Here is a 13,257-nt window from a genome sequence, read left to right as displayed (position 1 = left end):
TTCTTATAGGAACCGATGCTGTAGCGGCTTGTACGCCTGGGGTTTTAAACGGGAGCAGAAGAAAGAACGTCGTCTCGCGCTGTAGCTCGAGCTGCCGCTATGGTTATCAAGATATGTATAGTTTATTGGTAAGCATCTCCCGCCCGTGCACTGAACAATCTAGCTGCAGTAGGCAGGCAGACCATATATTGGCTGTAATGCGGGATTTATCCGTGAGTCAGGAGGCAGCTCTGTGCTAATATATGCGCCATAATATGCCGCAGTGCAAGGGGTGCGTTTTGCCTGCTGGATCGCGCCGGAATAGTGTTGTGGTACCTTTTAGTTAGTGAGTGGTAGCAAGCCAAGTTCCGAGTCTGCTGAGTTCATCTGGTCTGCTCGTTCCTCACCCTCAACGAGCCTGCCTCAGTTGAGCAGCAGCTCGGCTAGTTCCTTGCAGGTTGGCCACCGATGAGAGGTTTTCAGCTTTGAATCCTCCTCTTAGGACACTATCGTTATCTGCTCTAATTGGGGTAGCATCTATTTATTCTTAGTCTCCTGAGATCTTAATCATCTCCTCTTGTCTATCTGCTGGTAGCTGTAGACAACAAGCCCCATGATGCTGGTTGTGCGACAAATATTATTCAATACAGAAAAAGTAGTCAAGTTATAGATAAGCAAACTAGATCATGCAATATTGCGACAAAGTCGTACCCCAAGCTTTGATGTTTTTCCCCTCATTGCTTTAAGTGCAGGCGATCCTTTGATTTACGCATGTAAATATGATTTATCAAAATTAATAACTCGGATCCTTGTGGTAAGCCGGCCGAATCTTCCTAATGCATTTCACTTTTGGGGGTTTTATTTGACGCTTCAGTTTTTCTCTTGCTTTGTTTTTGGAAATGGGAAGGATTTCTCTCCTGCCTGTGCACACGCAGGACTCCAGGTATAAGCTCACGGACATGTGCAACTTGCCGGTAGTCTGGAGCATGGGCTAGTACATGGACTCTGGGCAACAACCAGATCCTGTGGCTGCACAAAATGGTGCACACCTGCCAGGGACAAGAACAGATTATCTGGAGAGCTTATAGGAGCCAACTTCATGAAACTACTGTGGTGGTGATCTCAACACAAACTGCCTTTCCCTGGTCACAGGGAAGGAGCTTGCTCAATATTAGGGGTACTCAAAACACCCACTGTGCCCACAAAATTAAACTATGCAGTCCCAAATTCTGCAGAGCAAGTGCATTGTGAGCTGTGGGCATGGGTGGCAGCAGAGGGGAACAGGTTAAAATTACCAGTCTGCTGCCATCATGGCTTGGAGGGGCTCACCTCATGTGAGAGTGCTGCCCCCCCCCCGGTGGTGTGAGTCTTGTTTTTAATGTGTGAGACTTGACATGTCTGCATTCTGGGCCCTGAATCCAACCCCTACCTGGCCCTCTCCATCCTAATTTGATGAGTGACCTGCCTTCAAAAACCTAAGCAGGTGGCAGAGGCCCTACATCCTATCATCTCCCACTACTGCTGGCCCCACGCCACTCCAGCTGACTGCCTGTGAAGCTGCTGGGAAAAGCTGCAGAAGAATCAGTTGTGGTGTTAGCAGTAGTAATGCTTTGCAAGCATGGCATAGCCTAGGGCCTGATATGATGTGCCCGCAAGGGAGAAGTGTAGCATAGGAGGCGGAGGCCTAGGTTATGCCATGGTCACTCAAAATACTGCCTTTGCTGTTAGTCTTGAGACTGGCTTCTCTGACTTCCTCTACTGTGCTTCACAGGTGGAGAGTGGGGGAGGGGGACCCAGCCAGGAAAGAGTTAAAATCTATATAGATGTCTGTTTGCATTAGGGTGGTCTTGGGATAAATGAGAATATCAGCTGGAACAAGTCACTGGAAAATGTAGTTGGCAGAAGGCTCTGGTTTGTTCCTGTATTGGTTTGCCCTGGAGGCCTTTCTTTTGCACAGAGAGACTACTGTGATCCTCAGTTTGTTTTGTTGTTGGATTCAGATTATTTGGGGCATTGGGAAGAGTGTTGTAGACTAAGAATCCCTAATAAATGTGACTGTTACTGGTACTAAGAAACTTGTACCCTACCACAAAGCTTAGGTAATATTGGACTCAAGGCCTCTGGTCTTTTCAACCTAATCAGCTATGGGGCTTCATCACAATTCACGGAGATCCAGGAGAATCTGGCTCAGCTGGGCCAGTGGAATTCTTGGCACAGAGATCTGTTCTCCTCTCTCAATCTGTGGGTGCAAGAAGGTGCTAGTGTTTCTTCTCGTTTAGTGATGTCTCCCCCTTGCTTCCCCCTCTCCCCTTCCATGGTAATGTTTCAGCTTTCCACGCTTCACACTAGCTTTTCTAAAGAGTTGTCTGCCTTAAAAGTTCATAGGCTTTTTAAATGTTGGCAAAAGGTTGAATTGTGCTGCCACTGGCAAACTCAGGAAGCAAGATGAGGGTGTGTATGTTGAACATTCTTAAGCCTACAAATGCCTTGGGCCAGATATGCTTTCTGGTTGATTGGAAAAGAACAATGGTTTTACTCTTTTCTTTTACTTAATGTCTTGAGTCAGGTGAGCAGCACTTAGAGCATAACGAACAAAAGGTTGCATGAGAAGCAAGGCTCTGATGTAGCAGGTAGGGGGTGTCCTGACCCACATGGATGATGTTGGCCTGGGCCCAGTTGCATGGGGGAGCCAGCAGCAGCTAGTATTGAATTGGGGGAGATGGGGAATGACGCACAGAGTGCAGGAATGGACATAAGACTAGCAGGTTATCCCCAGGCGTTCCTTTGGGACAACAAAGTTAGTAGAGAGCGTTCTAGCTGACAAGGCTCTCAGACTTTTTATTAGATGCTGAAGGCCATGGTGGGTTTGGGACAGTCCTTAGGCCCATATTTCTTTTGGGCCACAAGGAGCAAGCAGTGGGCTCTAACCACTAGACTAGAGCAGTGGTCTGCGAAGCAGGAAAGCCACGCTTCAACTCTTACTGCTGCTCCTTGTAACCTTGGGCAAGTCTCTCCACCCACTGTTGCCTGACAAACAAACTTGGGGCCTTTTTTTTTTTTTCTTTAAAAATGTATACATTGGATTGGCCACTGTCTGAAACAGTATGCTGGGCTTGAAGGTCTCTTGGACTGACCTAGTATGTATGGCATGTTCTTATGTAAATGTCATTAGATAATGAATTTTGCATATTTATTCTTTGGGCTGAGTTAATTGCATTATTTTTGAGTAACAAAGTTCAGTCTTGGGTCTCACCTCCCTTGTGATGTACAAACTGTTTGACACTCTCTCTAAAGCTTTTTGGGTGCTGCTCTTAGGATTTGATGTCCATTGTATGTAAAAGTACTTTTTTCTTTGCATGGTGACTTGACCTCATATTTTGAAGATGGAACAGAGCCTGGCTTGTAGTTTGAGAACTGCATTTCTTTTGTTTCTTATGCCAGTGGACTTGGGTTTATTCTTGAAATACTATGTATTTAAGACAAAAATGGGATTATGCACTCCATGCCCCCCCCCCAGCAGTCCTGACCCAGCCAGACAGGATTCTTCTTCCTGTAGGTGTAGATAGTGCTACATAAGACCTCCTCCCGCCCTTCTGTTTATATTGAAAGGTTTCAGCACAGCTCAGGCACCAAAATTGCCACTTTGCACACTAGAGGTGGGTCCCTGCATACTGTTCAATGTTAAACCAGCAAGCATATTGGGATCCTGTGTACCAACAAATGATTTGATCTTCTTCTCGTTTTTTTTTTTCCCCTGCTTTGTTTTCCAGTGGTGCCTGAGGATACCGTCCCAAGGTAAAGCTAATATAATACTTTTATCTTGAAATATAAGCAAAGAGAGCCTGGCATTTGGTCACTGTTAACCATTATCAGCTAAATTTACTGGGGATTAAAACAATTTTATTTTCAAAAAAGATGAGACTATTGAAAATAATTCCTCAAAGAATGTCCAGTGATGCTGGTTTTCAATCATTGGTGCTCAGATTATCCCCGAAATATTTTAACATTTTCTTGATATATTTTAAACTTTTTTTTTTTTCTCTTAAACTTGTGGGCCAAGTGCAGTGAATGCTAGTTGGTTTGAACATGTGCAATAAACTCTCTGATTCTGTCTCCCGTCCACCCCCACCCCTTTCAGTTCCAGCGTCTCAAGATGGACCTGGAGAAAAGGTTCCAGGGACTGCTGGATATAGTAAGTGTCAGACCTTCTCGTGTCCTTTGTAACTGAGGGAAGGCTTTCAGTCTTCTCCTCCACAGACTCGTGGGCTTTGTTGTGTTGGGCTCTTCCATTGGAAAGCAGCATAAGTGACAAGGTCTTGAATCATAGTTGCTTCACCATGCAGAACTGTCAGGTTGGCTGTTGTAACTTATGGATTACATGAAGGCATCAAAACCCCTCTAGGGCAAAAAAGCATTCTTCACGCTAGAAGTGGTGAGCTGAGAAGCTCCTGGCACACAGCCTGCCTTGGCTGCAGCTGATCAAAGGACAGGCATGCGGAGTAGCTGCTTTGCAAACAGACTGCCAGGTCCTATTTGAACACACCAAGCAGGATGTGTCATAATACTCCGTGTATATCCCAGCCTCTTTGTTTTCCTGGTATTTGTTGATTGATGCAAAATAACTGCAGAATCATACACTGTCAGGTAGATGTGGGCTGGAAGGACACGAGGTCACCTAGAATATTCCCCCGCCTTTTATTTAGTGTTCATGTATTTTTTGAATTCACAAATTTTTTTATATACAAATTTTAACATGTTAACTCATCTGGGAGACTACTACCACCATATTGTACAATAGCTGTTATCAGTACAATATTCTTTTTGTATCTGCAATCAATACCAGAACCTTTCCAATTTTTGCAGTTTGAATCCTGCCAGGACAAACATTTGGCCTCACAAATTGCATTCAGAAGACAAAACATTCACTGGCCAGCTTTTTTCTTCCCACATCCTGCATGTCCCACAAGTCACCTTACTTCCTCCCGATAGGTCTAAATGCAGGGATTTAGCCTTAGATATTGGAAGAAGTCATTAAAACAAATCTCTTCCCTTTTGTTTCCCACTCATTCACTTTCCAGTCTTGCCCTTGCTCCGGATAACTTCTTCTTTTCTCCCTGACCTAGCAGTTTCCTCCTCCTTACTCCTTTGTACTGCCAGGTGCCCACAGTTGAGGGCATCTCAAGATCTGGCATTTTTCTTTCTGGTGTTATGGGATGGTGAAGCTATGTGCTGTCTGTCATTCCTAAACAGATGTGGTGGAATTCTCCATAAACTTTACTGGCTCATCTTTCAAAATTCTCAGATTTTTGGCCACCACTTGCTGTCTTCTGTCCGTGCGCATGCCATTTGTCACCTGCTAAATTACAATATTGTTTAAGCAGAGTACAGCAATATAAAACCAAGAAAGCCATACATAGACATCCATAGAAGCAACACGTCTTAACTGAGCAGCATAGACCACATCGATCCATACAACCCGATAAGAATCAAAACTCAGTAAAATGGGCTCCCAAGACAAAAACTAAACCAACTTGGTTAATAGCCTGTATAAACCATAACTTCCTAACACATTGAGCCATAAAATTATACTGCCTGCCACATCGCTGGGATGTGTTTTATAATCAATCAATCCGGTTCACCCCGGAACTAAAAGCCCTAAAACAAAAATTACGAAACAAAGAACAAAGCTGGAGAATCAACCCTACACCCTCATCCAGACTGGACTACAAAGCCACCCTTAACACCTACAGAAACGCCATACACAAAACAAAAAAGGACTTCTATGCAAAAAGAATTCATAACTTCATCTTCGACTCTAAAGCGTTATTCTCTTACGTATCATCTCTCACCAAACCGACACCACCATCCATTCCAGACCAACTAGCGCTCAGCAAGGCCAACGAATTAGCCACCTACTTCAAAACAAAAATCTCAAACCTTACTAGCTCCCTCACAACCCATCAAACTCTACCAATACCTCATAGCTCATACCAACCCACTCTGAATTCTAGACTAGAGTCATTCGAGCCCACATCCGCCATGGAGATTGAAAATTTACTTAAAAAAATTAAACCATCTGCACATCCATCGGACCCACTCCCTACTAATCTGCTCACTGCCATCCCTAGCACCGTCGCAAAACCTATTGCAGAAATCAACACCTCTTTGGCCATGGGCACAGTTCCTAACCAACTAAAACTTGCAATCATCAAACCCCTACTGAAAAAACCAAATGCATCACTAACGGACCCAGCTAACTTCAGACCCATTGCAAACCTGCCCCTGATCTCCAAATTGATGGAAAAAGCCGTAAATAAACAACTTTCCGATTATCTCGAGGAATACAACATTCTCTCCCCTGCACAATATGGTTTTCGAAAATCACTAAGCACAGAGTCACTTTTGCTTTCTCTCACTGATAATTTACTTTTGAACCTGGAGAAAAAACAATCATTCTTACTTGTCCTACTAGACCTATCCTCAGCGTTCGACACGGTAAATCACTCACAACTCCTAGAACAACTATCAAACATAGGAATTAAAGGCACAGCTCTCAGCTGGTTCAAATCATTCCTATCAAACAGGTTTTACCAGGTCAGAATTAATAACAAGGATTCTAACCCCATCCTATCAGACCAAGGTGTACCTCAAGGTTCTTCCCTCTCTCCCACCCTGTTCAACGTCTACCTCCTCCCCCTCTGCCATCTGCTATCACAGCTCAAACTTACTCATTACCTCTATGCAGACGACATCCAGATCCTCATCCCTATCACAGAATCTATTCAAAAAACCTTCGCCTACTGGGAGAATTGTCTTCAATTAAACAAGTACTCTCCAGCCTGAACCTGATTCTAAATTCCAGCAAAACAGAGTTGCTACTGATTTCACACAACCCGAACACCCACACACCTAACCTGACACAAACCACATCTTTAAACATTGAGCTCTCTGCTGACGTCAGGAATCTTGGAGCATGGCTGGACAATCAACTTAACCTAAAAACATTCATAAACACAACCACCAGGGACTGCTTCTTTAAACTACAGGTCCTAAAGAAACTAAAGCCACTCCTTCACTTTAATGACTTTCGCCTCGTTCTTCAATCCATTATTTTTTTGAAACTTGATTACTGCAACTCAATCTTACTTGGCCTCCCCTCCAACAGCATCAAACCCCTACAAATAGTACAAAATGCCGCAGCCAGAATCCTAACCAACACGAAGAGAAGAGACCATATTACCCCCATCTTGAGCAACCTCCACTGGCTACCCATCAAACAGAGAATCCTATATAAAACATTAACCATCATTCATAAAGCAATTCACAACGTCGCACCTATATCTCTACAAACCCAACTTCGTCCACACTTATCTTCCAGACCCATCAGAAGCGCCTACAAAGGCACGTTAGCCGCAGCTCCTGCCAAATCAACACTAAGAAAAAGAGCACTCTCCACTGCGGGACCACACCAATGGAATGCGCTCCCACCAGACCTTCGACTCGAACCCAATCTACTAGAGTTCAAAAAAAGGTTAAAAACCTGGCTCTTCAGGCAAGCTTTCCAATAGGCACCTCCTCCTGACTTTCAGATCCAACCATTGCAGGGTGTCACCAACACCTTGCCACTTAATTTTCATACCGTACTTGCTTATTCGCAATTCTAACAGTCATTATTCACCTTTATATAACAGTCTACTGCAGACCATATTCGCTTCTAAAGTTCTTTGTAAAAAAAGGTTAAATCTGTTAAATGCTATTGTTACATTCTATGTTACTTGTAATAATGTTCAATGGTTTATTGTTATTGTTCCATGTTCTATGTAAAAAAACCCAGGTCTAACTTCCCAGACCAGGGCAACCTCTTTCGTTACTTGTAAACCGGACTGATTTGTATTGCATACAGGAATTCCGGTATATAAAAAATTTAAAATAAATAAATATAATTCACTTATGGTAGCCCCACTACTCTATATTTCCTGGTACTGTCATCTTTTGCTCATTTGAATTCTGACCTGAAGAAGAGGATCAGTTCTTGAAAGGCAGGTGTAGGCTGTAACAGTACTATTAAAGTGCACAATATGGCACACAAACAGTCCATTCTATTAAAAGGTTTTTGGCTATTCAGTGAAGTCCACTTGTGTCAGCATATCGTACTGAAGTGACTTCCTGCAAACCAAAGATTTTCCAAATAGCCAGGGCTTCATCAAGGGAAGGCTTACTCTTCCAAACTAAACTAATTTAAAATCAAGCACCATCCATTCAAAAATGCACTTCAACACAGTCATCTTCATAATGACTTACTCTTTAACCATTGAGATTGAGGCTTTCAGCGTCTGGATGTGTGGTCATTTAGCAGGAACAGAGTAAAATGTAAAGACAGAGTAAATCATTTTGAAGAGGTTTGTGTTGAAGTGCCCTTTCGAATGTATTATGCTTGATCTCAGCTCCCCTCATTTGGTTGCCTGGTCCTGGTCAGTAGTGGGAGAGAAAATCAGTGTGGGGCCTACAGTGTCCCCTAACTCCTAGTGCATGCTTCCTTGGTAGCAGGATGCCTGTGTGAGGAAGGGGCAGGACCAGTGCAGGGCCTGCAAGCTCAGCTGATTTTTTTTTTTTTTTTTTTTTTTCCCCCCTCCTGTTGCTGCCCCATGAAAACTGCTGATAGCAGGCTGGCCTGGGACCGGGCTGTGCAGAATGCTTCCTCTACTTCCAAGAGGACCCCTTTGGAATGGGGAGCTCGGGCAGTTGCCTTGGTTTTCCCCTCTCCCTTTCCCTCCAATGCTGGCCCTGCTAGTAGCTCTTCCGGAAACGTAAAATAAAGAAACAGGAGATCAAATCCAAAACTTCTTCTTCTATATAATGCAACAAGGTAGTGTTGCTACAAGATGTATTTCTTCAGTGTGTATATATACACTGCCCATTCATATACTGTAGGCAGGTTTATAATAACATAAACATTACAATTACATAAATATGCATAGATAATCAAACAGCAACAGTAAGATAATTAAATGCCATACATAAAACCTAAATGACCTCAATTAAAAATTCCAGCAATTTCATGTAGCATAAAAATTTGGCTAAAATAAAGAACCCTGCTTTGCTGTGTTTATGAAAACTCAAATAATCGATAATAACCTGGATCTCATTGAGTAGAATTCCACAGAACTGGCCCTCTAAGAATTTTTTTTTTTTTATGGCTTGCTTAATCTAACCTCAAATGAGGGAACATGTAACAATTTTTCTTGAGGACTGTAAAGCACCTTTGTGGCGTAGATATCGAAAGCAGCTCTTATGTATGCAGTGAGGCCAATCCATGTAACACTTTAAAAACAAAGCTAAGAATTTCTAAAATCAGCCCTAAAAGAAACTGGCAGCCAGTACAGAGATCTCTGTAGTGGAGAAGCAGGAATCCTAGACTTGAAAGGAGAGTGAGAGTCGCTACATGCTGATCTGTACATCTAACTCGCTAACCCAATTTTATAACTGGCTCCTGTAAATATTAAACAGTTTGCAAGGAAGAGTAATTCTCAACAGATGCAGGTGAAAAGAATTCATCTTCTTTTTTTTCTTCTTTATTAGTGTCATATTCAAGGGAGTGTTCTTATAGAAATTAAGGAAAATGTAGCACTTATCAATCTGTACAGCATTTTGGGAACAGGATTGATTGATCAGTATAGCCCAAGATTTAAAATTTAATGAATCTCGCATGAATTGGCAAAGATGTGAACTGTGGAGTATGCAGATAACATTTTTTAGTATTAAAAGGAAAATATTTTGTGGCTTTCCAAGAGAAAGTTCTCAACTCAAATGGCTTCACTTGAGACACCGTCTTATCAGCAGGCAGAACTGCAAGAGATACCAGCGATATTTCAAACTTGTGACTTTGGGGGCTCTCTATTTTGATGTCCATGTTCTGACTTATTTTTTTGTCTGGACACCAGTAAAACCCTCAATTCAGTATGCAAGGTAAATGGTGGTTTTACCACACAGACAGGAACATTCTCACGCATGTTTCTGTAACAATATAAGAACATTTGGAGCAGGGGCATAGAGAAGGATTAAATAATCAATGTGAGCTCTCATTTCAATTATTTGGAAATCTCTTGCAATTTATGGAAGACGTTTTCTGCCTGTAATATATTAAAAAAAAATAAAATTGGGAGAGATTACTGTTCTTGGCCTCAAATCTCATGCTCAACATCTGGAAGGCCTGTCCTTTTTAAAAATAAGTATGGAAAAGTTGGCTGACATATGAATATGAATTTGATGCAGTTGAAAAACAAGATCTGGAAGCCTGTTGATGATTCTGTGTCCCAGGTACTGTAGTTGCCACTTGTTTGGTCTCGCTAGATAAACTGCTTTTACAATATGGTGGCAGGAGCCTCCCAGATCCATCACTTATGTTTGCTGAATGGGAACTCTTGATTAAAAATTCTGGAGTTCAACAAGTGTCGGAACAGGAAAAAACGACTGATTTCGGAAAATGATGCAAAGTGCTGCTTTGGGAGTCTTGTGACAGAATCCATGCAGGGACCTATCCATTGACCATTGAGGGTTCTTTACGATCTTCATAGCCAAAAACCTCTGCTCTGCTCGCTGCTGTACTCCTCTCTTCTTCTGCCACTCCTCAGAGCAGGAGGCAGTAGCTCCAGTCATGGCGGCAGTTCTACCATACTGGCCCAATTATAAGCATTCACCTCTAGCTGGGTGAATAGTGAGCAATTTTCCCTATAGGCATTAAAACGAGGAAAGCTCTTTGTATTTCAGACACTCAGTTAATTCATGGGGGGGGGGAGGTTCAGAAGGAAACAGGGGACTGTGGCTATGCATATGATGGACTCCCTTTTACAGCTTGAAACTGACTCTGCAAACCTTTCTTTCACCACTGTAGACTGGAGAGGGGACCCCTACCACCACAGGCTGGTTTGAAGTGACTGTCGCAGGGAACTTGGTACATTCTAAAAAGGTAAGGATAGGTGGTGGTAGAGGGCTTGGGTTCTGTCTGGCTGAGAGAGGGACCCCCCACCATTACCATCTCTTCCACCAAGAAAGTAAAACACTGCACAAACTCTCTACTGAAGCTGGCGTTGGCACTTGACCCAAGATGCAGGGGACTCTGCCTTGCACTCACGCATGCACACACATTCCTTCAAAGTGGTGTGAGACCCAGATCTATCAGGTGCTTTGCTTTCCTCTTACGTAATAAGCAAAAGGCAGGTCTGTGTTCGATTCCATCCCCTAACTGCATCGTTCTGTCTTCTTGTCCCTGAATCCCTTCTATGCACAGAATGGAGATGGATATGTGGATGAGGCAAAATATCAGAAGATTGTGGCTGCAGTTGAAACAGCTTTGATGTAATGGTGGGAGTTGGGTGACTGGTGGTTTGTACACATGCAGCAAAGGTAAGGGCCCTGTGGGAGCAGCCTCTTCTGGGGCGGTTTTCACTTTCTCTGCCATGTGCAGAATTGGATGTTAATGGGTGCGCACTTGCTATCTGTCAGCACTAAGCCCTGGTGATTTATTCTCACCAGGGATTTGGGGGATACCTGGGATACATCCAAAAATAGCCATTTGGGATTTTATTTTTGGGAAGGGGATAAGGGGGCAGAAAATTGTCTAATAGTTGGAGTAAATAACAGAAAAAAAAGTGGTCTGCTTCTTAACCTTCTCTCGTTTCTCTTCTTATCCCCTCCCTTCCCACCCTTAACAGGTTCAAGGTGCCTCCGCGTTGTTTATCTTGGCCAAAACTCTCCATGACGGGAAGTGCTTAAACGTCCCATGGGACCTGGTGCTTCCCTGAAAGCACTTGTGCACGAGTTGCCAGTTTGAACAGCCTCGATGACCTGAACTCCTTGCTTTTTTTATTTTTATTTTGCTTCTAGTCAAACAGAAAGCAAATGTGAGCTTTGAAGATCACATCATGCAAGGTTGATGCTTTCCAGGAATCTGTCGCTGCAGAGGAGGACTTCTCAGGAGCTGACTTTGCTGCCTAGTAGAACAATATTCTACAAGGTCAGCCCCTGAAAGAATAGGGCAGATTCCTAATCTTTGTATTGTGCAGTAACTGAATCTTAAGAGTGTAAAGTGTTTTGTTTTTTTTCAACCACTAATAGGAATGGGGATGACCTGAAATGACAGACAAAAAGGGAAGCAAATCCTGAAGCCTCAATCTCTCAAAAGGACTTCAGTGGAACATAATTACTGCTATTAGAGGGGGGGGGGGGGGGGTTCTGCAAAATTAAGTAATGCAAAATCAAGTTGTGTGTGTTTTGTTAGTGCAGAACCATTTGTACTGAAAAAAACAATCAGGCCACTTTTTTCCTTGTAGTAATATAAACACACATTAAAACAGCTTACTTCTGAAACAATGGTGTGGTTATTGGTGGTCTCTCCTCATGGTTCTGCTTCTAGCTATGGTATTGCTTAAAAAACGTGTGGGCTGGCCTGCTTGCATGCTGCCAAACGGGAAGGCCTGGCTTTGATTCCCTGGTCAGGCCTCTGCTTCCCGGGCTAGCTGGCTCTGGGGAAGCTGTGTAGGCAGTGTGCAGCAATCCTGTGGGGCATTTCGGCTGTTGCTCAACAGCAACTTGGGGTGCCTGCTTTTCTAGGTTTGAGGGAGCTGCACGTTGGCGTGGGGGAGGAATGTAAATGTTTTTTGGAGGCTGTACTCTCTTTACTCTTAAGGATTGTGTAACTTGATCACTGCTTCTTTGGAACTAAATACAAATTGTAATAGAGCAAAGCCCTGGACTGTTGAAAATGTAGGCTCATGGCACTGGAGCAGGTAGAGGCATCCTAAAGGAGCAAGTGGGCACTCATGGAGAGTGGCAGACAAGGAGAGGCAAGTCTATTTTGGAGGCAGCTTTGAAAGACTTCCTCATCTGGGTAGAATGCCAGTTTAGACAGTTAACCCCTGCCTCCTTTCCTTGCTAAAAGTGCAGTGTATGATCTTGGGCATCAAGAGCAGATGTTCCTTGGCATGTGTCTGGAAAGTTAGCAGTGGATTGTGTTTTTCAGATCTTGTAGTTTGGTTTTCTGTATACTCTTTATCCATACCCAAAGCAGCTGCAGAGTGGGTGTGGTCCTTTTTTGAACCCCTGAAAGGGAACAGATGCACATGCTTTCCCTCTGCATATTAAGTACAAGGCACCTGTATGCTTAATGGGAAGACTTTCTCCATGCTTTACGCTGGAGCAGCCTATGGTGCCAGAGTAACACAAAATGGATGCATTTTCAGTTTTGTTACATGATTTTTATTGATTCTCTAGTGAGCTCTG

The 13,257-nt window shown here is 43.3% G+C and overlaps 1 protein-coding gene and 1 long non-coding RNA gene across 2 annotated transcripts in view; one reads left to right on the top strand and one right to left on the bottom strand.

Moving 5' to 3' along the window:
• The window catches only part of LOC115100559 (homeobox protein OTX1-like), a 157,160-nt gene that overhangs the window by 37,179 nt on the left and 106,724 nt on the right, over nt 1–13,257 (bottom strand). The window lies entirely within an intron of this gene.
• LOC115100692 lies at nt 6–12,208 on the top strand. Its single transcript, XR_003859170.1, has 6 exons — nt 6–128; nt 3,750–3,774; nt 4,118–4,171; nt 10,871–10,945; nt 11,267–11,382; nt 11,691–12,208. It is a non-coding gene; the product is annotated as an uncharacterized LOC115100692 (long non-coding RNA).

Source organism: Rhinatrema bivittatum, chromosome 11 (assembly GCF_901001135.1).
Source record: "Rhinatrema bivittatum chromosome 11, aRhiBiv1.1, whole genome shotgun sequence".
Taxonomy (NCBI): Eukaryota; Metazoa; Chordata; class Amphibia; order Gymnophiona; family Rhinatrematidae; genus Rhinatrema; species Rhinatrema bivittatum.
Note: the sequence above shows the minus strand (reverse complement) of the source record. Positions and strands in the feature narration are given on the sequence as shown.